General features: G+C 39.2%; 1 protein-coding gene across 4 annotated transcripts in view; it reads left to right on the top strand.

Annotated features, from left to right (window-relative positions):
- The window catches only part of LOC140241338 (gamma-adducin-like), a 111,285-nt gene that overhangs the window by 1,504 nt on the left and 83,007 nt on the right, over positions 1-26,774 (top strand). The window contains exon 1 of one of the 4 annotated variants that reach the window (XM_072321068.1): positions 24,139-24,389. The exons of the other annotated variants lie outside the window; for them this stretch is intronic. The gene's annotated coding sequence lies outside the window, so the exon portion shown is untranslated. Of the gene's footprint in view, positions 1-24,138; positions 24,390-26,774 lie in introns of those variants that run through there. 4 annotated transcript variants of the gene reach the window in all.

Below are 26,774 nucleotides of genomic sequence, written 5' to 3'. Positions count from 1 at the left end.
AGAGGATTGATGATTTCCCTCCTTCATACAAGAATTTACATCATGCCACCACAGTGGTTTATATGTTGGTGGTAGCAAGATGCAGCACTTGACATTTAACTGGGTGTATACATCACATGTATGAAAAAATATACCTGGGGGGGGGGGGGGGGCGTCCTGCAGTTTTTTGTTTTGTTTTGTTTTGGTTTTTTTTTTTAAAGGGGGAGATGTGTTAAGGGATGTACACATGTACACAAACTGTCAGTGTTCATTATACACATATTTTCTTGGGTCAAGGATCAATCCCGTGTTTGTAAAGAGCTAAAAGTTTGCGTACATTTCAATGTGTGTATGGATATGTGATTAGTGGATGTGTATACAGTGGGGGGGGGGGGGGGGGGTGGGGGCTACAACTTTTCCCCTCCCCTTTCCCTGCCTCCTTGCCTTAGCCCCTCCCCATTCCCTTCTGTGATCCCTGCTACTGATCATTAAACTACCATAAGATGGTGTGATACTGGGTATATCACAATGAAAATGTTGGAATAAGTCAGTTTGAAAAGATGCTGTTATTCCATTCTGGTTAACTTTGTCAAATTGGTTTCTTCATCAAAATTACTATGGGAAGACATGTATTTGGAAGAAATGAATAGGTGGTAATATTGCTGAAATAATTTGTGTGGACCCCAGGTGTACATCCCATTAAAGGGGAAAAAAAAAAGTATATAGGGTGCATTATATTGTTTTATGTAATCAAGCACATTTTTTTTTCCCATTTCGGTGTCTTTGGGTGAAAAAGTTAATGTTAATTCTCATCATCTTGTTGACAATGCCATTTACAATGTATGTTGATTTTCTTTCACAGTTATCTTTCAAAGCAATCTTTTTTTCTTTTTTTTTTTGAGGTAGAATCTGTATTAATCTTGTTGCATGATAGGTTATGTACTGCATAGAGGCCATTAAGATGCCCCTAAAGAGATAAAATTTATCCTTTCATATTCATACAGAAGAGCTTTCATCAATAACTTACTACTTTATAGATGAACAATGCTGAGCAGTGAGGTTGTATTCCACCATGGCCCTGTGGCATAAAAGTTGAGACCAAGCATAAGTCAGAAAATCAAACATTAGTCTCTGAATGTTCAATTCTGTCTTAATGTTTTATTTTCTGACTTACATTATGTTTGATTGCATGTTTTTATGCAAAAGACCAAGGTCTTTCATTACTCAACAATAGATACATTGTAATTCTCTTATGGTGTTTCATATAATTGTGTTCTAAGCTAGATTAGTAGGATTGGTAGGAAGCATAATCGTTGGTTTAAATTTTTTTAGCATGCAATGGATTTCACTTAAAACATGTTCCAGAGCAAAATTGTGTCATACAACTATTACTGTGCATTCCTTTTGTGTTGGTTGCATGATAATATGTGACAATGCACAAACAACAGGAGTGAATTCTAAAATGTTTCAATGAAGCATATTGGTGTGGATGTTAGCATCGTTACTCATGCCACGTTCTCACAAGACTCACATTTGTTGGGTAATCTTGAAAACTAAATTCCCTAACCAGAGTTTAAGTTTGATTGATTTTGTCTGATTGTACACTGTATGAGTCAACCACGCTGGTTCCTAATTACCTGGAGACTGTGGTTTACCACAGTGTTGGTCTGAAGCGTGCCTGTGCCATTCCGACTGCCAAGACAGTAGAAACCGGTCATGTGTTAAGTTTAAAAGTTCAGTCTATGTCAGGGGTGAAGGAAATTTCATATTTTACTCCTGCCAGACATGCATTGTATCATTGATGAATGTAATTTGACAGTTCATTCCTTGTAAAATAATATACCATACACACATGGATGTGTTGTCTTCACATTTTAAACAAAACCATAAGTTTGACAGATATTGATTGGCAAGTAAAAATAAAAGTTTCTGATTGACCAACAATTGTAAAACGATGTCTTTAAGGACTTCTTTTGAGATGCACATTGTATTTCATTCTATGTTGTTTTGCATTTTCATCAATTTTAAACTGTTCAAGACCAACAGATACAATGATTTTCTTTGAATTTGTCTGGGAGGGCTAAATTGTAATGATGTTTCTAATGCACAGATGTACATTGTAACAGAATTATGCCTTGTATAATATTCTTGATAAGTGTCATATTTGTAGTCACATTAAAAGTTTCAATAAGTTAGAAAGGCTCTATGCCTTGTGTATGTACATATAGAATAGTTTAACCAAGCTTAAGACTTCCTTCTCTTTCTAATTGCTCTTCCCAATATCTGTTGCTGTTTTTTTTTTTTGTCTTCGTATCTGTTTCCAAAGCGTTTGTGTGCCTGTATGTGTGTGTGTTTCTGTATGTTTCCAATACTTTGCTCTTTTTTTTTTTTCCTGAGTCCACTTTATTAGTAGCCCACATCTCTACCTGCTTGTCTTTTATGTGGGCCTCTCTTTTCTAATAAGTATAACACAATGATTTTGAACTTGTATTTGCAGTGTGTATATTACATTGATTTGTTGTCATTGTTTTGTCTAACAAAATACACAATGTGATATTGGAAATAAAATTTGAATTGACTTGACTTGAATTGAATTGAATTTACAACTTAATATGAATGATGCAAGCTCATAAAGTAGATACAACAAGTCTCATGCTCTCATACGTATCTGAGCAATAAGTTGATTCATTTGCAAGAGTGTGATATATAAAACATGCATAGTGGGCAGTTTGACATTGTGTGGAGGGATGGATCAAAGGGATACCATGTACATGTACATGTACATAGGATCATTATGGAGTTTATTGTTCTGCAAAAGAAATCAAACTTTCCAGTGTACACCATCAAAGGTTTTGGCCATCAACTATGTCTCCAGCTGTAACATTTCAAACATGCCACATATAATTGATACACATTGTATCATACACCGGATGTACAAATGCCCCCACACTCATACACAGCGTACGTGCCCACCCATACGTGCCCACCCACACATACCCACCCACATACAAAGTACATTTACAATAGTACACCCACTCACACATGTAGGGGATGTTGAGAAAAGGTCTTCGAAATGTAGATCTGCCCCCTTTGTAGTCTTTTTTATTGTCTGTCTCACTGAATCCAAAAGACCAGATATCAATGTGAAGACACTTCATAGGACTTTACATACAGTTGATATGGCCGACTTTGTACAGACCGTACTTGTGTTTACGAGAACCCATATCGAATGCATTTAACATACAATGTATTCCACTTGATTTGTGGTCCATCATACTTAAACAGCACCCGAGAACGTTCACACTTGGCATTTCTCGACTTGATGATATGTATTCCAAGACACATAAGACACACGAATGCATCATGCATTTCATGGTTTGTTTCATGAGGCTCTGTGGTGCATGCTTGAATACAAAATTTCTATTCATGTTCGACAGTGCATGCCACGTTCACAAATTGTTCGTGAATACAGTACTTCTCTGTACTGCATAAACTCAGAGACAGTACAGATACCATATTGTCCTGCTTTTGTTTTTGCTGACATTTCTGTATCTCTCTAGCATCGGGGAGAGGCAAAGTGTACCGGTAATACATCACCACACTCCGTAGCCTATCCAGTGTAATATTGTGATTTATCAGTGCTGGATTTCCTTGTGGCACATACAGTGTACAGTATTCCAGTTTATCTCTTTATACCTGCCGTCCAAAATTATCCAATGCATTTTCTGTTAGAACTTTAAGTGTGTAAGCAAGGAGTTTTGATTTAAGTGTTTGAAGATAGTATCTATATAGTAAAATGAATGCACATACATGTGAGAACAAGCAAGTGTACTGTGCTTTTCTATATTCCGCAGTTTCTGTTGAGAGGGACGAAGCATTTAGTGATAAGGAAAATGAATGATTTTCTTTTTTCGAATTAGTTAGGAATGCCTTACCAGTGGGATACCATCCGTGTACTCATTATACATCCAGAGCATGATGTTAATCACACAAGTGCCATAGAAAATGGCTGATGCATTTGTGAATTATTTAGACAGTGGCAAATGGATATGAAATCAACCATGCTTGCACCACAAACACGCCCGCCCATAATGGGATTGCCTAAGTGTGCAGCATTTGGGCACCGACGCCTGGCTGTGCGTGATGTGCGTAGACAGGAGTAACACGCGCATGGAGAAATTACCCCTCAGCCTGTCGTGCATGGCTTTGGTAATTACTGATGCAGCGAGTCCCTCTGGCTTGGAGGATGGTTGATGCACCCGCGGTGGAGTGGAGAGATCCAGGGTGTGTGAGGTTTGCTGGCGCTCCTGGTGCTGTCACAGTCTCCGCTGCCTCCATCCCTTCTTCTGGATACGTGGATGAATCCTCCACTCTCTCTCTCCCGTGATCTCCCCCCCCCCTTCTACTCTCCCAATCAACTGGAGAACTCTGTATGAACCTGCCTTTAATGCGGGATGGGCGTGAGTGTTCCACTCGTGCTACAGAAGATGCTCATGCAGCACTGCCTCCTGTGAATCTCCCAACAAGAGCATTGGGCCTATGAAGCGGGAGCAATACACGTGTGTATATTTACCCCCCTTTTTCCTCTTCCTACCATAGCTTGGGTACGGGGAGATGATTCATTCAGAATAGGAATAATTCCGAGGATGAGAGCTAGTCTCCAGGGGCGTTTCCATCCTCCATGCCCGTCACTGCTACAATCGCCGTTCTGCCAGTTGCTGTGATTCTGCATTGCATGCAGTTGTGCCTCTATCTGGGCAGTGTGTCGACTGGCCTGGAATCGTTACTCGCGGCACAGAACTCCAGAGGATTATTATATGGATTTACTTTTTTTCTGCGTCCGAATCTCCTTATTCAGCAGTAAAAGTTTATCTTTCACAGTAAAAGACAATCTCCGCAACACAGGTAAATTCATTTGGTTTGGAAGTATTGAACGAGTTTGTGAAATTTGCAGTAATGACATATGAATCTCATTCCAAATGAGAAGTTAGAATCTTTATAGGCTTTATTCAAGGCCCACCAGGGTTGTGTTATCGGCTGTCGAACTTAAAGTGCCAGCCAACTTGAACAAAAATGTTTCAATATGTTTCCACAGACACAATGTTCTCAGGCACAATAGCAAGAAAAAAGCACCAGCAGGATGTACAGAAAACTTATGATGCTTACATGTACAATGTAGGTATGTTATTTCAGAAGTTTCAAGAAGCCATTCAATTAAAAGAAAACAGACTGCCCATTTGTGTTCTGTATCATTCCTGTTTGAAAGAATAGTTTTCATATAACATGTGCGCAAATACAGTTTAGTTGAGAGAATTAGCTTTCAATTACACTTAATGTTTGAAAGGGTAACTACTCTGTAGGAGTAAAGAAGTGGCAGTATTGCAAGTCCTTGTGCCAAGTACAGTGTACCCACGGTGTATGTAAAAAGTATAGGGCCAGTGTGTAGGTATCTGTCATACCCTTGACGGGCACGTTGATTGGGTTGTTTGCACATTGCCACATCTGCAGACATCATCTTCTCCTCGTCCTCCGCAGCTCCACTCTCATTACGCCTGGCTCTAATGAATCACGATAAGCACGGCTATGCGGACCAGGCGCGAATGCTAAAATGTTTAACATTGGCACGCGCGACCAAGAGGATGTATTAGCGACCCTTGGGTTGCCACACATTAGCTCATCTTGGAATGCGGTATGATATGGTGGAGGTTCTCGTATCTGGGTTCAAAAGTTGGCTCGGTTGATAGATTTAATGAAATGAAATATAATGAAGGTGATTGACTAGACTTACTGTCGGTGATGCTGACATATTTCACACATTCCTTGTCATCTCTGTCTTTCTCATTGCAAAATACAGAGTGAGTAATTGATGTGGAGTGATGGTGACAAGGATGCTCCCTAGCAATGATGGATGGTGGATATCACTATGGCAACAAATGCAAAGAGAAAGAAGTCTTAGATTGCAAGACTTACTTGGTGACAACATAGTGCCAGAGTTATGCTGTATGTGGATTAATATGTTTCAAAATTAGGGTACGGCTCAGATGTATTTTATTTCAATTCGACTCGGTCAGAACTTGTTGGAAAATGGCATAGTGGATATGTGCACAATGCAGAGCATCCAGAATATTTCAAGCAAAGGAAAGCAATACAAACCATGAAGATGCTAATAGACGATTTATTAAATTGTAAATTTTGTGTTTAGAAATATTTCTGTTTTGCCCCATTTTTAGTCATGATTAGTTTGGAATAGATCAGATAGACCACTATGCATTCATTGTAGATGGGATGTAGTATGATGGTCAATACTCTAGAGAGGTGTGTTTTTTTTTTTTTTATTTTAGATTTTGTTTTGATAAAATGTGCTTCAGTTTATGGTAGGACCTAAAGGGCTTTTTACACTTGTATTTCTTAACCCCGGACTTTCTCTGACCCAGGACTATCGTTAGTCCCGTACCAATTTTTTCAGCTTTTTACACTCGCCAATTAGTCCCATACTGTATCTCTTGTCCGGGGCTAAGGAGAAAACTGACCTTTTTACACTCGTCTTTCTTAGCCCCGGACTTTCCAAACCACATGAATATTCATAATTACGCTGTGTACTGTACACGTACACGCACGCACCGGCAGCACTTGATTACCTCGTTTCTGATTGGTCAGTGAGGGTCGCACTTCGTCTCCGTCGCTTAGCCCAGGATTATTTTTTCGTTCTGTTTACACTCACTTGCTTGGCACCGCAATTGCGGTGCTAGCACCGCAATTGCGGTGCTAACCCCTGCTATTTTGCAGGGCCAGATAGTACCGTACTATCAGTGGGGCTAGCCCACTTTGGCAAAAACGAGTGTAAACAGAAAGTGGGCTAAGGATAGTCCCGTACTATCGGTGGGGCTAAGGCCCCCCCTTAGCCCCACCGATAGTCCGGGGCTAAGCAAAAATTTACAAGTGTAAAAAGCCCTTAATTTTATGAAACATTTGTCAGGAGTATTCTACAGTGTATGTTTCCTAGCCCAGCCATAATACAAGTTCTGGTTACATTTCTGTATGTGCACTGTGCAAGATGGTGTTCCCCAGTTTTAATGTGTTTCACACATGTATGCTACTCGGGCATTTATCACAAGTATGTTGGAGTCATGACTCAGATTTCTCTCTTTTTTCTTTTTTTTTTTTGCTTACTTTTTTATCTGAATGACATTGAGGGGGCAGCCTTTGCACTTCTGATGCATGAAGGTGTCTTGGCCAGGGAAGGAAATTCTCAATTACACAGCCGGTGCCAAAAAACTGAACAGATTGCCTCAGTACCCCATGGGGAAAGGGGGGGGGGGGGGAGGTGGGAGTGGGGCAAGTCATGTGCCATTGATGGGATGGTGTTCTTAGCACATTGCCTCTATATGTCACATGACCCTGTCGGAAAAACGTTGGGGGAACATTGATACGCAAAGGCCTTCAAGATGTGGCTCTTCTCTACCATCAGCCATCTGCCCCAGTGTGCTGCGGCCAGACATGCCCAGGTGGTGTCGGCCATAAATCAGAAAATGAGTGTTGTCAAAATACACAGGAATCCTGTTCTCAGATCTTTTTTCTTTCCTCATGGGCATCCTTGCTTTGCTGCTCTTCTCTCTCCCTTTACCACCCCCTGTCTGTCTTTCTCGGTCTCAAGCATGATAGATGTGTCTCACTCTTTTGGCATGGTAACCCCTCCTCCCTTTGTCTCGGAAAGCATCCCATCAACACTTAGCAATAAAGCATCAGATGAGATAGTGGCCCATTGCCCAGTACTTGATTATGATCAAGGGATGAGCCGATCTCGCCATGTGCCATACGCCTCATGATAAACCGTGCATGCTCAGTGAGATGAAAACGCTTTGTTGGAGCTTGGCACGGCAGTCTGAGATGGAGCTTTTATTGTTGGCCTTCTGTTTGAAAGGCGCACTATGTTATTGTGATCATTGTTGTGTGAGCATGGGTAGTGTATTTCAAGGTTTGCTAAACCCGAAGTATTGTCTAGACCGAACCCGCCACAAGATTGTTGTGACTGGGTGAACAATGCTTTTATGTGCAGAACAATTGTGCTAAAGTTAGCACTGCTTTCCCTGTGTGATGCATTAATGATCGGCAGCTATAGATATTTCACCTTTATACCCATAAACGTGGGTGTGTTTAGCTTTTGAACAAGGAATAGTTGAAGTAATTTTTATTCAGAAGTAATTTTTACTCAGAATATGCCTTGTGTTCCTGTGCAGGAGTGAAGTAATATATTCCCTCAGTATGTTGCAGAAAGATGGTGTGATGTGTAACATTTATAGTGTATACACAATGTAGATCTTGAGCACAGAATTATGTGTGATCTGAGATTCTGTGGCAGAAGACACATGTTCTAATAGGCTCATGGGGACCTGAGATAAGGAATTTGACTCCAGCTACATTGTAGAACAAATCTTAGATTTGAGACACTACTAAAAACAACAATAATAACAACAAAGTTTTTAAATGGTCAGTTAAGCAGCTTTACAGAACAAACAACAGTCATTCTAATGTCCTGCAGTGTGCTAGCCAATTTTTTCTCAAACATTGTCAGCTTGGAATTCAGTCTAGACATTTTGTATTGTACCACCAGAGTTAGACAGAGTGTGCAATGTCATTAGAGCTATTAGGCCCGTTCACACACAAGGGAAAAAGTGCGATTTAAAAATCGATTTTCTTATCGCGATCAAAATTTCGAAATTTTTTCCAGTGTGGACAGAAAAATCTCACTAATTACCGCGATCCTTATCGCGATCCAACTCGCACTATTAGTGCGATTTTTCAGAATAATCGCGATTATTTTGCCAAGCGTCGTGTGTGTGAGCGCGATCGAGATTCGGAAATCGGTATTTTTAATCCCATCGTTCGTAGCGCGTGCGAAACTCTATTGGGACTGCGGCGGGGTCAGTCTTCGGTCATGCAAGATTCGCGCATGCGCAGTTTGGCCACTGATCGTTCTTTCCTTGCTACGAAGTGCGATTTTTCCCTGTGTATGAACGGTCGAAAAAAAAATCAAAATTTGGATCGCGATTGAAATTTCGATTTTCGTTGTTTGTGAACGGGCCTAATGTGGCACGCCCTACTCAATTATTGGAACCCAACCTCCTCCTCCCCCCCCCCCATGATATAAGATTCACTACTGATTTTGCCATTTATCTAGGAAATTTACAAGATCTGTAGATACTTATTTAGGAGGCAATGGGGTGTAGAATCACCACTGGTTTCAGATGTATCCTTTCAATTTGTACACTTGTCAAATTGGGACACAAAAATTTGTAGCTCCAGGCAATGGAGATACCAACCAACATATCAATTTCCTCACAATTTGAAAGCCTGTGTGTCGTGCCCCCCCCCTTCCACTGATAAAGAGGGAACGAAACTGATTATCAGTGATTTAGAACGCCTCTTATCTCGATGTCTGTCAGCATCGAGCTCTCACAATCTTTTGATTTGGTATGATTCATCTTGGCTACCTTATATCATATTCTATACTGTCACATCCTTACAAATACTACAACTGTATGTACAACGTGTGCACCCGATTCTGTCCTCAATATTCTTGGTGACCTGGACATGAGATATTATTACCCCTTTTATGGGCATCTGGTTGCAAGAGCTACAAAATGTAGCGTAAATCATTGCGTTTAATGTGTTTAAACATGTCATTCTGTCTTTTAAAAAAGAAAAAAAAAATGTAGAAGAAAAAAGAGTAGATTGCTGACCAGGGGTGGGGGGGGGGGGACAGTGATTTCTGGGGTGAATACAGACATTACATTAGTTTTCTACACAAGCAAGATTGCCTCCACACTTGGCCTTTTGCTTTTGAAACCCCGCGAGATGGAACATACAAACATGTATATCATTATATATACACATGTATAATACAAGTTTATATTCTTCATTGTTGATGATTTTTTCCCCCCATGCTATAACTGATTTAATTAACAGACCATGGTATACAAGTAATTGTTGTATACCCATGCTACAAATATAATGCACACATCCTCACAGACAAACACAGAGATACACACATGTATACATTGTACACACACATACACATGTACCAAGGGAATTTGTTATATGTTTAAAGGAAATACTTTCGACAGTGTATTGCTCACTGATCATATGTAGGCCTACACCAAGTGAGAAATGAGAGCAATATTACCTACATACAGGGATTCCAATACAATGAAGTCTGGGTAGAACAGACTTATTACCAGATCAGTGCATTCACACATTGAACTACACAGGGAGGCTCTCTGCACTGCATTAAAGGTAAAATATCAACGGCCAAGAATAATACTGCATGATGAATGCATTTATGAAATGTCCTAAGAATGATTTGGTGTGTTTGCTAGACCCGTATTGTATTTCCATCCTGTGAAGCAACAAGATGATATATGAAAAAAAAAAATGATATTAAAATTTGTCAGTTTAGTATTAAAGGACAAAATCTCTCTTAATATTCATATGTTATTCATGTCAATGTACCAAATGGTACAGTAGAGAGATACAGTACATCACAAGTTTCTGTCTTGTGTTTGCCACCATCCATCTCCCATAGGAATAAGATGTGGTGTTATCACTTTTGATAAGCCTGTGCTGTTGCCCAGCTAAACAGCTGCGTCAGAACACGCTGTGCAGTACGTGTTGCAGTTTTGAAGCCATTTCATCATTTGTATGGTTATGGGATAAAACATAAGGGTTTCAGACAATTTGACGTGTTTCTGGGTTTTTTTTTTTTATTTTTGCTCTCTTTTTATTTTTGTAGCACAGCATTGTGCATATATTGAATGAGGGGTGCCATCACAACACAAAAAAGAAGAGCAAAAGACATTTGTGTGGAGGTCTGCCAGACAGTCGAGCAAATATTAGCCCAGTGGCAGTTGGTCCCTCAGAGTGGTAGAATGGAGTCATGCTCATTGTGGGTGGATGGGAAAACTGTGACTTTACAATACTGTTCAAGAGATGCTAGGTATGAATATTTGGGGTGGTAACACAAAAGCACCAGGCTCCTATATATTGTGCCATGGCCAATGACTTTTAATGTTCGTGTGTGTCCCTTTTGCAACCCTACAATTTGGGATTCCTTTCATAAGCTGGTATTTATTGTAGAGCATCGTAGAGGTGGGTTATTCAGACCTTTCCCCAGATAACTGGAAAGATCAAAGGGAAACAATACAAAACATTTCCAGTGAATTTATTGTGACCCCCCCCCCCCCAAAAAAAAAAAGAAAAAAAGAAGAAAAAGAAAAATCCAAGCGTTATTCTTGTACACATGGGGGGCATGTTTTTGAATAACATGGGGTTTTTCATTTCTTTTTCAAAACTCTGTCGTATACTACCATAAGATTTTGTACACCATCTTAGGAGACGTTTTTCATCAACCGTGCAAAATTTTGTGATGTTTGCAAGAGGGATTAAATACAACCTGTAACTGAGATCAGATTTGTATTGAACATTTGCATGTTGTGAGATTTGTATAGGTCCTGATATGACATTATGACATTCTTTTACCACCTCAGAATAAAGAAGATAAAGTCATACATGTCTATGTGATCTATCTCTAAAGTTCACGTCATAGTGGTATATCTAGACAAACTATATTTGTATTTCCTTTTCACTCTAGACGCTACTTCATGCATATGTTGGGATAATTCTTTTTTTTTCTCTCTCTCATCCCATTTTTGTATTATTCTGTTTGTCTGTATTTCCCCTTCCTTGAGGTATTTATTTAGTCTGACTAAGATTGATTAGTGGTAAGTTGTAACCCACGTGAAGCTGTAATCACATTAGTACCCTGCAGTAATAATGTAATTGAATCAAATCTGTGGTACCAAAAGCCACCGCTAAATCTGTGAAGTGCACATGCATGTTGTGAGTCAACCAGCTAGAGGCATTATTGATCCGTGTGGAATACTTTTTTTTTTCTGGTAAACAGCTGATTTAAAGACTTATAAAGTTGCCCTGCAAATTCTGGTTTGGCAGTAGGAATGTGTAAAAACAAAGAAAATGTGTGTGAAAGATACATAATCTGTATTTATAGTATAGTGTAGAAAAATTTGCTTTGTCATCATTAGGCTATCAGTGTCATATATCTTAACGAAATTGTATTGTAGAATAAATTTATCTCCTTATGGAAGATTGCATCAACTTCACAATTGTGGTTTTACCATGATGACTACTAACCTACAGCCAAATTAGAGTCTGCTCAAGCCCAGAGAACACATAAGGTGGGAGTGTGGGCATAAAATTGTTGAAATAGAAACTGTTTCTTTCCCATTTGTGCATCCTTTGATATACCTCCCATGGAGTGAGCCATGAATAAAGTCTACCTCATATTGTGAGATGAGAAAAGATGCACTAGGTTCAGTGCATTCATTATTCTGTCACCGAGGATTATGGTGATAGCAGTTATTTGTATGGGAAGAAAAAAAGAATTGTCAAAGTTGTAGTTGATTCCTACTAGACAAGTGGCATTAACAGGACACCAGTGAGAGAATTTCCCTGGGGACGTTTTTCTTTCCCTTTTCAGCAGGCAATTTTTGTCAGTGATTTTCTGAAAGGAATGGAGTGTGCTTGTTGTTGTCGTTAAAGATGACAGTTTTCACTTGATCATGATCACTCAGTGGGGAAATTGTCATGTCTCCATTCCTTATTTTATCCTCATTCCACTTGGGGCCCAGTCCCAACATCCAAATGGACCGTTGCTTGTGCACAGCAGTCAGCGTACAAATGTACTTCTCTGATCCTCCATCGTATTTGGGCCCACCCATCTTCACCTATTACTACCTCCACTTATTACTCCCTCTACCACTGGTGAATTTTGATTAGCGGGAGATGCTCAATGGTGTAAAAACCTCAATAACAATCAAGTAATAGTTGAGAGGAATATCCCCAAGAACTGTATAAGCCATGAGTTTTTATTTTCCCAAATTTCATGAGTCGGGTGCTGTTTGCATAAATTTAACAACACTTATGAATTTATGATTTCTGATCCTGACATGAGTGCAGTGTGCACAGAATACAATGTCCTTGTACGCAGTACACATTACCTGAACAAGATGTATGAGAATACAGCTTAGTAGGCCTACTCTTGGCATACCTACACTCAACAGTGTGAAGGGATGCCTGCTCTTTTGTTTTCTACCTCAGATATTGCTGTTACATGCAACATTAGTGAATTTAACCACATTTTTAATTGCCAGGAAGTCCCATTCATGAAAAAATAGACTTGCCATTTGGCATGCATGTACAGGTTGTATGCAGTACATGTGCGCTGCTTGATCAACTTTGGGGTTGCAGTATCATCTTGTCTCTGGGAAGATGGTATCACACAAGCAGGTTGCCATGACAACAGACTCCCCTCTTCGTGCTCCTGCCAAGTTTTGACTCTGGCCTCAACCGTGATCAGATTACTTTCATAGAGGCCCAAAGTGGGTGTTCTCATTCTCAGATCCATGTTTAAACAACTCAATAAACCTACCAGGAAGTGGTTTTGTAAGTTATGATGCACAATTAATTTCTATCGATTTGTTTGTTTGTTTGTTTAAGCAGAATGATGTTAAAATAGACTATGTATACTGTGATAAAATTGTGTCAGGAACATTTCTTTGTGGCTGAGTGTGGTATAACATCATAAGGTGAAAAGTAGAGTGTAGATGTATATCTGTGCTTGCGTGGTTTGAATGGCTGAACTGACACACTTTTCCAATGCCATCTGGTTTATTCCCTAATATGCACTCATGCCGAAATCCCATTATCGCTGCGTACTTTTCCACCGGGGTAGGCCTACACAACAGAATAGTATGTAATTTCCATCTGTGGAATGAGTATTCACCAGTCATATTTATAATCACAGTGTAGGTCATTTACTGGACCTGGGAATAAGTGGGGGGGGGGGGGGGGGGGAGGAGAGAAATGGCAGCATGGCATTAGAAAATAAGACATTCATTTTTTTCCCATTTCTAACAGAAATCTATATTTTACAGCACCTTGAACAGTTTACAGACATTAAACAGACATTAAACTATTTGGGACTAGCAAACTGCTGAGTTCTGTGTTTTTCCCCTGATATATCCAAGACATGATCACTATATACATACTGTCAGGATATCAATGTCTTTCTCATTTTTCAGGCACAGTTATCTTTCTGAAGGAAGGAAGAACAAAGGGTTATCAAAATGACAGAAGTGTCATCCCCATTTCTACCTACCCAGTGTATATTTGTTTCTGTCATTCCTATCTTCTTTATGACTTCCATACATGTATTTCTCTGCATATTTTGAACAGTCTTCATTTTTCTCCTTCTGCACACCAGTTCCACTTTCACCCTCATGTATCATTCTTGTTCTCTTCAAAGTGTTCATGTTTCTGTGCATCTTGTGAAACCCCTTGACTTGCTTTTGGTCTTTCTCTCTCTTTTTTTTTTTTTTGCCCCTTTTCCCTGTCTCCATTCCAACAACTGGTGGTCCAGGGGTAAACACACCCAGTTTGTCTTCCCACGCACAATCCAAAGTCAACCCTGAGACAGAGCCTCTCTTCAGCTCCGAAATCTTTCTTCCCAGGCTCCTTAGCATGGTATTTGTGGCTCTGCTCGACCTTTATGATTGACCCGTGACCTTTGGTGTCATATTAGTCATAGAGTAAAATATAGGGTGTAGAATTACTCAAAGTGGCAGGGCTGATGCAGATTTGGGGTTGGGTTATTTTTGGAGATTTAGTGGAGTAAAACCTGTTCTACCTTTATTTCTGCTACAACTTCAATATGTGTTTTGCTGGCATATGTGGCTCTTTCTTTCTTTCTTTCTTTCTTGCTTTCTTTTTTATATTTGATTGTGATATAAAGTAGGAAAGAAGTATAAAGGAGGAGCCTTTGGAAAACAAGAAGCAGAAGGTAATATGTCGTAATCTCATATGTGGCCTTCTGCAGTGACAAGATGAGTTGGGAAATCAGCCTTGCCTATGACTCACTTGAAAACTGTCATGGATGAATGTTTGAGAGCATACACCATGCTGCAATCACGATCACACTGTGGCATCGAGTGTAGGGAAGTTGTGATGCCCTGCAGTTTTGTATTCTATTATGAAGCCGGAAGTGATTGTAACTTGTCTCATAATCCATGTCAGATATCAGTAGAACATCATGAAATACATTTTAAATATTGCAATTTGCATGCATATTACGGACTTAACTCTCATAGATCAGGCATGAAGGTTTCTCTCACCCCTCTCTGGGTTCAGGTCATCCTCAAGCCATAGGATAATGTGCTACAAAGCATAATGATTCAATTGGATTATTCATGGAATTTCTAGTTTTTGATAATCAGTATAGTCTGTCAAATTATCTGTGGTCTGTATAATGGCATGCTCCCAATGCATATTCAAAGGAAGACGCTGGAACCAGTGGAAGGAGACATATTTTTTCTCTCTTCTTTTCCATTATTGATAGTATCTTGCACTTTAGAAAAAGGAGTATAGGATTGTTCCACAAGAATCCAAGTACACTTTTCTTTCCAATGGTAAGATAGAAGTCCAACTGTGCCCAAGTACTTGAGTGAAAAGACCATCCATTCACATGCAATTGTGTCTTCCTCGCAGTGACAAAGTACTTTACTACATCCCATGAGTCAGTGAATGGAGCTAGGTTCTTTCTTTGTTCTTTCAAGAGGGTGAATTGGCCCAGGACTAATGGGGAAAGCTGGTCCAGATTTTCCAAAAAGGGTATAAAGTGCCATTTCTCAGGGGTAATTAGCACCGCTGAGTTGGTCCTCTGGTTTCCCATTGAAAGCAGCATAAAGGAAAGGGGGAGAATAAAGCCCTGTGCTCCTCATCAATGGATGTGGTGACTAGCTTTACTAATTGTTCTGGAGGATGGATTAAAGCAGGACGAGGTAATTAATATGGTGTAATGAAAGGAAGTGAGCTACAGCCTTGGTATTGTGTGTGAGATCCTGGGCTTTACAGCTTGGCTAACATTAACCATGCCTTCGCACACACCTGTAATTAGGCCTAATGGTTTTTGAAAATGAATTTTTGCAATGTGATGTTAAAACCTTTAATTCGTGTGTGTGTGGACACAAAAGAATGGTTCACTGTCACGATATGCTTCGTGATGTGAAAAGTGTCCAAGCTTGCTACCAGTGCCAAAACATTATTTTCATACATGGTATGGCTTTTAAATCTATCCTACCCCCTGTCCTGCCCGTATGCAGTGGCATGGTGTATAATAACACAGAATGATGTCTAAGCCCACAGATTGTTGCTCTGTAGCAGTGAGCCATGCAGACAAGGATTTGTCGATTTGTGGCAGCCGAATGAAATCAGGATGAGATGTACAGGAATATAACTTTGTAATGTCTCTCACGTTCTGTTTTTAACTTGTATTGTGTGTATCATGTTGCTTCTTCAGGTTCATCTCTGCTTTTGTGCACTTTTCTTTTCTTTGAACAAAGGAGTGTCGTGCATTTGACTTTGATCCCAATTTCTCAATTTGGAAGAATTTGGTTTCTGAAAGTGAAACTACTGTGAGGAACATTTGGGCCCCTATTGTGATTACATGTCATGGGGCATTGTCAATGTCAGGACTTCAACTAGGTAGACAAAGGGAACCAACTTCTATACTAGACTTTAATTCATTGAATACTATTCACTGTTCCAATGATAAGATACACAGGGTACTCTCCTGTGACTCTAGCCTGTTGATACAGGCTCCTTAATCCCAGTGGGTCAGTTCTTATGGTGTTCCATTCTATGAGGGTATCAGTTTAAATACCACCTTTGAAGATTCTTTACTAGTTGAAAGGAAAGAAAGGGAGAAAAAAAGAAGAAAAATCCACCACCATGGCATAACAGGATGTTGGTCAGTCTTTACAGTATTAAGTCCTTCTTTGTTCACACAGCCATCCTTCCCAAGGTGTAATTACATGCTCTGTGGACATTGATATTGATGTTGGTCACTACACTTGTGTAGTACTTTACATGTTTTCTTTATCTACCATAGATTAAGGTCTCAGAGTGTAAAGGAGGTTATTGGCTCGTAGTTACCCTGTGATACTCCAGCGCAGATTTATTTTCTCTTGGTTGGATGAATTGGCACGCTCCCTAGACATTCTTTAAATGCTTTTGCCTAGACTAATTTTATCCTGTAAAAGGTTGCCGGAAATTAAAGTTATTTGCATGTGGATGAATTGTTGTTATGTAATCAGTGAGTATCACAGAGGTGTGTGGTAGAGTCCTGGTAAAGTCACTGATCATTTACTGTCTTTTCAAAGGCTTGGGTCACTCACTTGCCTCGTGCATAGGTAAAAACTGGTCTCACATGGGTAGAGTGGTTAGTCAAGTGGAAATAGGAATCCATGGTGGGTTTCACATATTTGCAGGCCAGGAGAGAATTGTATGTTGTTCACCGAGGTTGCTGGAGGTATTTCATTGATTTCCCAAATTGACGTTCAGGAAGCAACAGCTTTGGAAAAAAAACCCACTATAAATAATTTCTCAGAATACAGTGTACTGGTACATGTATGTTTCCCCTAAACATCACATGTTGGGCTCATTTGTATGTAATGATATTGACATAGTTCAGTTGGATAACCTGTGACCATTGTGTCAAACAAATTGGAGTAATTTGAGTCTAACAAAGTTGTAGCTCTATGATAGGGCCTGTATCTTGAAAGCAGTCATGGTGATAATGTACAGTTAGTCCCATGCACCAGTATTCAGGTAAGATTTGATGTGACCACGTGCTGGATTTGATTAATGACTGAGTTTTGTTTAACCGGAAATTGCTTAGTACTTGTATGTGGGAAATTTTGCAATTGATCATTCAGATAATTTCTGAAATACATCCAGAAGAACAGTATTTGTTACAAAAAGTATTCAGAGTGGGCTTGAAGTCCTCTTGGGCACCCTGTTGTAGAATATTTTTAGGAATGACCTTAGCAGGCACCATTCCTTTTACTTATCACAATGTGTGGCTACATTTATTTTAATAGTGGTGTTGTATAATCCCAGCATGGATCCTTTTAGATTTGCACAAGGATGTATTGAACTTCATGGCCACTTGTGTCAAAATATTCAGCTTAGTTTTTCATATTTGATATAATATACAAAGAGTATCTTTATAGGGAGTATTGTTTATGATGACTCATGAGGTAATTGGCAGTCCAACAATCAGTCTAGAATATTTTATTAAAAATGGGTGAGAATTAAATAATAGGTTGGTAGAATACCCAGTGCTATTTTTTTTTTGTCATTCTCTTTCATATGTTGCCAAAGTATCCCACACATGTATCAATACTAAAATGAGAATGTGTATTGTTTTTTACCATATAATAATGCATCAATCTATATTTTGTATAGTATCATTTGCGAGATAAATTTCACATGTGTCTGGAGGTTCTGTGAGCAATTTTTTTTTAAAGTATTTTTTATTGAAAATAGAATATTCTTCATGCATCCCTGCACTTCTGGTGTTAATTCATGTGTCATAGCATTCTGACAGGGTAAACTGTATTCCCAGGGCCCCGTTGCTAGAAACTTTGCGTTTAAACGCAACTTGCAACTGATTGTCACTGGCCAATCAAAATCATTGTTGCATGCATGTCTTCTTAATAGGGCAGACCCTGAGCCAATCAGAATGGTTGTTTCAAAATTAGCAATTATTTGCTATTGATTGCAACTTTCTTGAAACGGGGCCCAGATCACTTGAGGGGAGAACCAACTCCAGTGTCCAAACTATTCACACTGAGAAATTACAACTGTCAATGCACATCATAAAGGAGAGAGCACAGTAAATTGACATGAGAAAAGGATACAACCAAAGTGAGAAACATGTCTAATGCAATTATGATACTTGGTTACGTTCATAGACCAAATAATTTATGGCATGATGCATGTTGTAGTTCAAAAGTGTTATAAAGAATGATTCTAATTCTTTCATTTACTATTCACATGACATTAAAAAAAACCCCATAAAGATCCTGTCCTGAAACCTTACGCCATGTATTCCACTTCCCTCTGTGCAAATGCTGGATCTCAGAATGATTATGATAATAGTAATAATGAATGTACATAATATTTGTAACACAATATATTTAAGCGTAAGAAAGAAGGGGAAGAGAACAAAAAGAAAAAAGGAAATGAAAGTAAAAATACAAGACACCAAACAAACTTATGAAAAAGATTAAATAAATGGAACATGGTTCTGTTTTAGTTGTAGTGGGCAGGGAAAGAATTCTAATTCGTTGCTCCTTGTGTACTTCAGAGAGGTATGCATACAATGTACATCATCCTTAACAGATGGCAGGGAGGAAAAATGTTTGTTTATAATTGTGTAGTGAGAGAGAAAATATACACCCAATCGCTGTGTAAAGTATCACACAAATAAGCAGTGACTGGCTTAAAAAAAGAAAAAGTGCAAGAGGTGCAACATTAAACTTGAAACCTGTACCATCTAGACCAACGCTGTAACATGGATGGGGCTCGTGCGAACTCGACCCCACAGTCAAATTGTCACTCAGCGGTGGGTCGTAAATATCTGCCACAGTGATTTACGCTCCCTGCGGTGAGGTAGAAAGGCAGGGCGTGGCCTATGCCATACCTCATGCGGAACCAGAGACGGGGGCCATTAATGCCCCAATATTTTGCTCCCATTCGATGAAAACCGGTCTCAGCAAGCCCTCCTAAGCAAATTAGACATTTAGCACCAGCTCTCAGCTCTGTAGGATTGTAGGTGCTACATGTATAACAATTTATTCAATTTGTATCTGTGTCAGAGTGAAGTCTTTAATTTGTGGGGATGTAGATACTCAGTTCGATTTGGTATTGATGGTAGGATGTGTACATGGAGGTGGGTCTTATTATCAAGCATGGTTCCACTTCTTCAGGCCCAACTTCAAGAAAATGTCCTTGAAATACAATTGTAGCTTCTCTCTTCTAATCATTGCCCATTAGGAGCTCTTCAAATGACTTGAACAATAGTATCTTGATTTCTGGCAAGATTACAGTAGAATGACAAGACCTTATAGATGCAGAATAATATCTTATTGCATTAACCAAAGTGTACTGACCTACCCAAACTACTTTTTGACAAAAACAGTTTCTTTAGGGCAGAGATGGATGTGTTTTGCTTTATTTCATTTTCAAGAGGGAGAGAGAAAAAATATAAAGTCTCTTTAATATTAGCTTTTACACTGTACATGATTTTATGTACTACAAAAAATAGGGCACAAAAAGATGTTTGCATCAAACACCAAATGTTCAAAATATGAGACTCGTGACCACGCATTGATAAGTCTGTTTCTATTGAACCTGTTGTAACCTCGTACACTGAGCTGACAGAAGATGACATACTCATCAAAACACAGGCCACTTGATAAACTTCTGATGTTAGCCTTGATTCAGTCTTTCTCTTATTATATTCTGCAATGTAAAAACAAAAACAAAAACAAAAACTGAAAAAGCAAACAAAAAGGAGGAGTACAATGTAGTTTATGATAGTGAAATCTTAAGTTCTTTCCACAGGTGAAGATATTCGATCTATGAAAGTATATTGAATGATATGGGAATGAAATGGAATATGAGATGATAATAAATGAAATGGAAAAACAATATTGCACATAGCAGTCTTGAACCGAGGCTAAACATGCTCATGCATTGCACTGTGAAAGCGGTGCAGGTATGTTTGCTGTACCACATGCATGAAGACACTGATGCTGTTCGAAGAAGTCTTGTGAAGACAGAAATCAATATTCTCTGTTGCAGCCTGATTGACATTTTTTTTTTTTTTTTTTTACTCTTTTCATTTGTCTCAAGCTTCAAAGGGTGCACGTAATGGTCCACAAAACAGGTCACATAAAGGGTATTTTAGCTCGCAAAATCAATACATTGGTTATTTTTTGTGAAGAAAGTTTGTCAGGGTGGTGCATTCAGCAGTGCCACCTGTTGTCTGCTATCATTTTCAGACCATGCAACTCCCATCTTTGCAGCGGCAAGGTACCTGATATCCGTACATAGTAACTAGCATACTGTAAAGCATGATATTTTTGCGGCATGAAATTCTTGTGGCATGAAATTCTTGCAGCATGAAATTCTTGCAGCATGAAATTTTTGCAGCATGTAATTTTTGCGGCATGAAATTTTTGCGAACTTGAGCCAATGGCCTTTTTTATGCCTTCCACCTGAAGGGTGCCGGAGGCATTATTTCAGCATTAAATTTTTGTGAATTGCCACTAGCATCCAATAGAGTGTAGACAAGAACTTTCATTTGCAATTTTATTTCATGAATCTTGACTCTCATAAAAATTTGCGAAATTAAAATGCACACAAACATTTCTTGTGTCACATTTAGTGTCTAGAAAAAATCTAAAAACACCAGTAAAAGAAGCTAAGGTCCTGCTTCAGAAAGGGAAAAATAGAAACAAATTTAGCAGTGTTTGTAAAACACTTTGCCTGGATTGCTTATGAATATTTTTTGATCTCTTTCATGACTCTTTGCTGTAGATCATCTTTTGTAATGGTTAATGAGACCATGTCTTGTCCACTGTGGAGGAAAAATGAAACTGAACCAGACATAACTTTGAAATTGATACCAATTTGTTTTGAGACAGCCCTTCAAGTCGCTGTAGAGATATCCGTTATTGGCAGGTGTGGGGGTAGCAATTTAAATCAAATCAATATCGTTAGGCAAGATACGATTCAAGAGGTGCTGTTTTCCTGAACTTTGATACTATCACCTTACTCTGTGGTGTTGTCAGGGTTTGTTTTCACACGGGAGTGCTTTATGTACACCTCTCTCCGGAAACGAGTCCATCCCATACCAGTGAAGCCATAGAAAGAATATTGACACTTGCCTTTACAACTCGGTGGTGCCGGATTATTTATTAATCCAATGTTTGCCTATCAAAAGATGACAGGGATAAGTCTAAAGGTGAGCACTCAAAGAAAGAAAAAGTCAAACATGACCACCTATTGGATGAATGTATCAAATATAATTTCCTTGTTCCCTTCAAACAATCATAGATTTTGTATGTTTGTGTGTGTGTTGCATTCATTGTAGTATTTTTTTTCTTTGTCTTAGAATGTTTGTTTCCACTTTATTTGGAACATTGAGAGTTGTACTTTAAATAGAAAGTTTGACAGTATTAATGATGTTCTGCTGAAATATACAGTTGCATTCATTTTGTACCAACACTATCTAATAGTTACTCTCACAAGCACAACCAGGAAAAAAAAAAACCCAATAAACTGGATAATCTCTTTTAATTTCAAGCATGACATACAGCCTGTATACTGCTTTATCAAAATTTACAAATACGCATCATTCATTCTTTCAGATTTGTCACTACTCTAGCCATGCACATGTAGTTCAATTTTTGAAGCTGCATGTGAACGGATCAACAATAAATCTACCTTATAGGTCCTATTGTATCTCGTGCCAAACATATTTCTTTTACAAATCCCCAGAATTTCTATGATAATACATTCTGTTTCAGAAGGCGATCAAACATACAATAATGTACAAAGGCTTCCTGAAAAGTTCAAGTGTCAATGTCTTGTTATGTAACCTTCACAACCATGAAGTTCTCTTGTGTTATCAATGCCAAAGATCAGTATCACTTAATCCCAACCTGTCGCAATGATTGTTGTCAAACATTGGTGTCTGTTTGGTAAAGGTAGACATGTACACTTTTGTATTAAAGATTAAGACCTCAAATCATGTTTCAGGTTTGCACAATGGCTATGAGTAATCACGAAGAGGTTATCTATGGGACCAACAAGAACAATCGCAACACTGCCATGTTTAATTTGACGTTATGATCAAAACAACGCAGCATGATACATTCTGACACACAGTATTGTACCATCAAGTGTTTTTTTGTTGTTGATTTGTTAAAATCAAATGTCTGACAAATCTTAAAGTAAGTTATGTTTGTTGTCTATGTGCTAACTGATAGTTGTTTTTGTGTGTTTGTTTGTTTGCAGTAGTAAGCCCAAACAACTGTAAGAAAAATTCCCAATGCTGTGTTTTTGAGATTGAACACAATATCGAATGTACAATGTCAGATATTGGAAGATATTGCGACAGCAAAGTATTCAACAATCGCAAACATCGATTCCTATTACGAAAAGGAAATTAAACCAAGATGCATTTCATTGTGCAAGCGCAAAGAGATATCCTAAAAAACTGTCAGATAGTAGTTTTGTCATTGATTAAATGAGACAATGTGCTTGCCATTACATGCAGAGAGGAGCTCTAGCTAGGTTTGTAGGTGATATACATAGGGAATGTCTGTTGTTATCCGTTCTGTATACCGGTACATTTATATACCCTGTATTGTGTGTGTTGTACTTCACACATCACAAACAGGGCTTGTGTGTTGGTGGTACTAGCTCATTAGCTGGTGGTCTGTCCAGAGGAAGAGAAGGATTGAGTTTCCTAAGACACTCGCTTCTGGACCGCATGCCATGAATCAATAGACCTGGCGTCAGTAACGGATCTTTTCCTATGCTGCTGTAAGCAGGCATGGTATTAGCTGCATAATAACCAGGCCCCGACCCCTTTCCTTTTCCCCCTTAGAGCAGAGTCTGCACACAAAAGATCTTGAACTCACAGACAAAGACATTAGTATCGATCCCCTCCAGACGAGAGAAAATGTTTTTCTGAATGGATTTTTTTTTTTTGGGGGGGGGGGGTGGTGGGGTCACTCGCTTTGAATTTCTTTTGTGCAGTCACATTGTGCGTGTCCCAATCCCTGGGAAATATTAATGATTGCGGGGTACACTTTTGCCCCCTCGTGGTGATGTGTTATGTGGGATGCATAGTATGCGCGTGCATAGTACAGCTAAGCCCACGTGGGTCACAATTCAATTTCAGTGGTGTGACGAGTGTGAGGGCAAGGAACTAACTCATTAGCAAGTCTTTGTCTTTTCGGCCAGACGCTTGATTCATCCCAACTGTCAGCCTCTGTTGTAATTGCACATCCTGTTTGAAGGAAGTATCACTGAGGAGACTGTACTTTGAGTCTAGCTTCTCTTGTTCTCCACCCCCTCCCCCCCCCCCCCACCCCATTGCTTCATTTTTGCGCCATTGGAGCATTACACCCACTCGGCTCATTTGTAGTGGAGGATCGACATTGAACTTTGAGCTTGACTGTTGGTGAATCTCAGCCTGGCCCTGCCTGCATTCTACAGTTCTCTCTCTTCCCGTCTCTTTTCCACTGGGTTGCCCTCTTTTCCATACTAGCTCTGCCCTGCTCACTCCGCTTGAGCCCTTCTGGAATTTATCTCGTTGGATATACACACATGCTGCCTCCGATCTCCACTGCTGTAATGTATTTATAGCGAGAGCCCTGATACAACTGGAGTGGATATATATTGGCACTAAACTCCAGGTATGTGCATCATGTATAGGGGGAAATGCAGGAGTTGGCATTTATTTCCGATTGGATGGTTTGCTCAGCAGATGCTGTACTTGCATGTTCTTCGTAGTGTCTATGCAGGCGAGATGGAACAGTAGCACCATGTGTCTGTGTTCACAGGGCATGGCTGAATATGAGCGGCGAGCTGTGCCGCGCATGTACTATAGTTTTGTCCACATAGTAATTGATTGAGTATACATGTTGATAGCTGTGTCGTTTGCATTTAAGAATGTAGGCCTACAGTGTCAGTTCAGTAGGGCCTGAGAAAAGATGTTTCTTTCTCTGTTTGATTTTTTATTTGTTTTTTTCTTGCTGATGTGGTAACATTTGGCAAGTACGTATTGTTTGATACTTACAAATTCAATTTCTAAATGATATTTGTAACAGAGAAATGTGCTTCTAGATTTGAGATGATATGAATACAGTGTGTATCTTCTCATAGTTATCCTTAGCTAAAGTTTTTATTATTTTTTTTTTATTCTTGAGAGGAGTCCCAGAATATGTAGTCAATTGTTGATTCATTTAAAATTCATTTGTGATTACAAGTATTTGTAATAGGCCTACATGTACGTACAACAGTATACCTGTACTTTTTCCTCTTTTTTCCCCAGTGCATATGTAGCTGAACTTTTATCACATAACTCTGGGCATTTTTGTATGAAAATCTTTGTAATTTAAGAAATACAAATTTGTGTCAGGGTCTGAATGATTTTACTACATTGATCACCCTCGATGATTCAAATGTTATTTGGGGATCTTGTATAGGCTTACATCGCATTCTACATTGACAGTAGGATGTTGTAACAATTCCGGTTATGAATCAAAATAACATTTGTGTGAATTTTCTTGTCCTGTAAAGTAAAGTCTGAACATAAAAATATATGCAATTGTCTGTGCTTTTTTTTTTTTCTGTTGGACTAAAATTAACTTTACCACTTCAGACGTTCAGGATTTTATTTCATGTGGGTTTTGCTGCGTGGTCTTCATCTTGGCAAATTGCTTTTGCTTTTAAAATGCAGCACTAATGGTGTTTGACCCATGCACATACTTGTAGCAGGGTTGACGATGGTTAAGCATACTTAAACAGCATGATTATTCCTTTAAGTTAAACTATGATGCCCTCAGGAGCAAACCTAGCACTGGACTTTGTGTATTTAGACTGGTAGACTTCACTCAATTACTTAGGCCCTGTAGGTGACTGACAGAACAGGGCTCTCTGACAGAGAGAGAGAGAGAGAGAGAGAGAGCAAAAGAGAGGGAGAGAGAGAGGAAGAGAGGGAGAGAGGTTGGTGTGTCAAGTGGAAGGCTAATGCAGTGTACCTTACTCCAAAAATGTGCAGATTTTATCAGGTGGAAGATGTCAGCGATGCGTCATCGCCGTGGGGACAGGGAGTGCATCACTTCCATCCTCTGGAGTAGGGTTGTTTCTTTTTAATGTTAAAGCAGATTGTAACCCAATACCGAACCATGTATCACTTGCCTTCTGCTCAAAGGTATACTGCTGATGAGAAGTCGCAAGTTTGGGGCAGCCTGCGTGGAGTGGGTATTTGCCGTTCGGTGGTGGATCACGTCGCAGAGCATAATTTTTCGGATGAATCATTCCGTTGCGTCTGTGAGGCGCATTGAGTGATCGGTGTGAGTGGATGCGGGGAGGAAGTGGGGACATATTGGAAGCTTTTATTCTAATTTGTCGCGTGTTGGAGGAGACCCAGTTATGTGACTGTGAGTAAGTTGTCAGTCAGTATGGCTGTGAGTATGTGAAACGAATGGTCATAGAAATTCTGCACTGCCACAGAAAGTTTATGGGGAGGACAAGTTTCTGTGAAACAAACTATTTCAGTTAATGTATTAATTCATTAATGGAAGGGGGGTAGGGAAGGAGAGTGATTGGGTAGCCTGGGAAAAAAATAGCACTCCTATGTTCTATGTACCCATATTTCTTTTCTTTTCTTTTTTTTATTTTTTAGCATGGTTAGACGTTTTTGGATGAAATTTTTTTGGTCTGCACAATGTAAGAAATAACATGTAAAATTTTTGCAAGAGTCATACATGATGTATATTCTAAAAGAAAATTTGATCAACATGACTCCAGATATTGTCCCAATATACAGGGCTGTGAAAGAACTTTATGAATGAGCATCATTCTGTGTTTGATATGAGAATGAATGTAGTCATAAGCATAAATGTTACATGTATATTGTAGTTGCAGTTGTGCAGAGAAAGAGTTTGGAGACTGTTGCATTCATTGATAGGCTGAATTGTAGTTGGAATAATTAGTGTTCATTGAACGGTCTTGGTGTACAAAAGAGTTCATCAAAGGGTCAGCTGACAAGAAAAGCAAGACTCTAATAATAGCCT

Source organism: Diadema setosum, chromosome 18, assembly GCF_964275005.1.
Source record: "Diadema setosum chromosome 18, eeDiaSeto1, whole genome shotgun sequence".
NCBI classification, from domain to species: Eukaryota; Metazoa; Echinodermata; class Echinoidea; order Diadematoida; family Diadematidae; genus Diadema; species Diadema setosum.
This window is presented reverse-complemented; position numbering and strand designations above follow the sequence as displayed.